Source organism: Fringilla coelebs (assembly GCF_963513975.1).
Source record: "Fringilla coelebs genome assembly, chromosome: 16".
NCBI classification, from domain to species: Eukaryota; Metazoa; Chordata; class Aves; order Passeriformes; family Fringillidae; genus Fringilla; species Fringilla coelebs.
The window spans coordinates 5,258,555-5,260,919 of NC_140042.1; positions in this window are offsets into that span (position 1 = coordinate 5,258,555).

Here is a 2,365-nt window from a genome sequence, read left to right on the forward strand (position 1 = left end):
TTGCCCAGGGGCATTAATAAAGACTGAAAGGTTTGGAAAAAACAATATTTTCTATTAAAATTCTACGGTGCGTTTCAATATTAAAAGGATAGGTGATGAATTTTCAGTGTTACTCAGACGGGGTCAGCGACTAATTTCATTTCTTTCTGGTCAGCATTCTGTCGATAATTAATCAAAAGCAGAGTTTCTTAATGAAACACTTTTCATAAGGTGATAATTAGCAGGAAAGAAGCGGAGTGCAGACAGTCACTGGTAGCTGTCTAATAACCAGAATGAAATCAGGGCTGGGTCCAGGGAGTTAAGCAAGAGCTCAAAAAAAAAAAAAAAAATTATGAAAATAAAAAGGGAGAAGAAGAGGAAAAGGGATGGAGGAGCCGCCTTGTGCAAAGTCCCGGGAGAGGGTTGTGTTTTTCAGCCCACTGCTGATCGCTTTTAACACCCGAGCTGGTGTAATTTCGCCTCCCGTGCCCCGCGGGGCGCGCAGCCCCACGACCCGGAGCCACTTTGGGGGGCTGGAAGCGAAGATACCCCCACATACACCCCCCATCCTCACCCCACGCACCGAGCTTCAAGGCAGAAATCAGCGCAGAGGACAGGGTCCCCACCCGGGCCTTTCCCCGCCTCATCCCGCAAAAAACGCGTGGAAAGAGTAAATGAAGTTAATGAAGAAAATTAGCAGCGATTAGTGACAGCGCCGGGGTCCGGCAGAGCTGCTGCTCCGGCCAGGAAAGTGTCTGGGAACAATTACAAAGATACCCCGCGCATAAACAAAAGAAATTAGCCCCTAGAATGACATTAAACGGTATAAAATCAACCGAAAGTTGTAATAAGTGAGGGATTAAAAAGGACCTGGCATTAATTCGTGGGTCTGAAGAGAGCCCAGCAGAAGGGGGGGAGAGGTGTGCTGAACCTTTAATTAATATTTGGCTGGAACATACCTTATTCATAATATTCATTGATGCAGTTACTCCACAAACAGACAGGGATAATTTGTTTAGATAGATAAAAATAACCTTCAGGTGAGATTTTAAATACAAAACCAATCTATCCCTTACATCTAGTCTGGCACTTAAACAGCAAACCTTTCAATGGGCTTTTTTCTCATATTAATATATTTTTTTTTAATCCGAACATGAATGACAAGTACTGCTTTCCTACGACGCCGGGTGTTTTATTATAAAATTCTCCTGAAATGCTGTAAACTTTCAGATAAAGCTGAGAGGCAGGAGGCTGTTGAGTAGATGAGATTATTGATAGTTATTGAAAGTATCCAAATAGGATTTAGAAATCGGGCTCCTGCGCCTTTAATAGAATTCCAGATAATCTTTTATCACAACAAGACACCCATAGAATTATTTAAACAGATTGGACTATTCCAGCAGCAAATTTCAATTATTCTAATGCTTTAATAAATGTGTTGTGTGTGTATTAAATTCAAGCTTCTTAATCCAAATTTTACGATTTAACTGCTCTGATTTTTCATTACAGCTACACCCACATACAGCAATTTACTTCTTTTTTTGTTTGGGTCTTTTTTTCCCCCTTTATCCTAGAGAAACTGATGCCTAAACGAATCGGGCCCTCAAATAAAATACAAAATAAAAACTGACTTAAAAGTGAGTTCCATACTCCCCAAACAAGAGAAATAAAGAGAAGGCTCTGCAAGCCCCTGTGAGGAGTACGGGAGAGGAAAGCTCAGGTAGGGAAGATGATGGGAAGAAAGAAAAAAAAGGGAAAAAAAAAAAAGAAAAGAAAAAAAAGAGAGAAAAATCAAAACGCAAGAAAATTAAGAGCAGAGGATTGAATTGATGGGATCTGGGGGCTTTGTGGCTGGAACCTTTTGTTTCAATATTTATTTCCTCAGAGGTTAATACCTTTTTTTTTTTCTTTTTAAACGTAACAGCAGGTGAGAGGGAAAAGCGTGGCCTTCAAAATCTGTCAGCATCAAACCAACTAAAGGAACAGGATTATCAAACAGTGGGAGAGAAACAATATTTTAAATTATCATTAAATTATGGAGACAAGCTCTCGAAAGGAGGAGGGCACAAAACGGATCAGCGGCTTCCCCTGCACACACACACACGCACGCGGAGATGTTCTCACGCGTTCCTCTTTCTTGCCATAAAGGAAAAAAAAATAAATAATAACAATAATAATAATAAATAGCGAGGGGCGTCCTCTGTTGAAAGGGGAAAGAGTTAACAGGTTTTTAAATATTAGAAGTCCCGGCTAATGAAGCGAGCCGGGTTCTAGTCTGGCAGCGCACGGAGCCGGGGGCTGCGGGGTTCCCCCTGCCCGGGCCCCTCGGGGCTCCCCTCGACGGGGCCGCCGGTGCCTCTCCGGGGTTTCCCGGCTCGGGGATGCA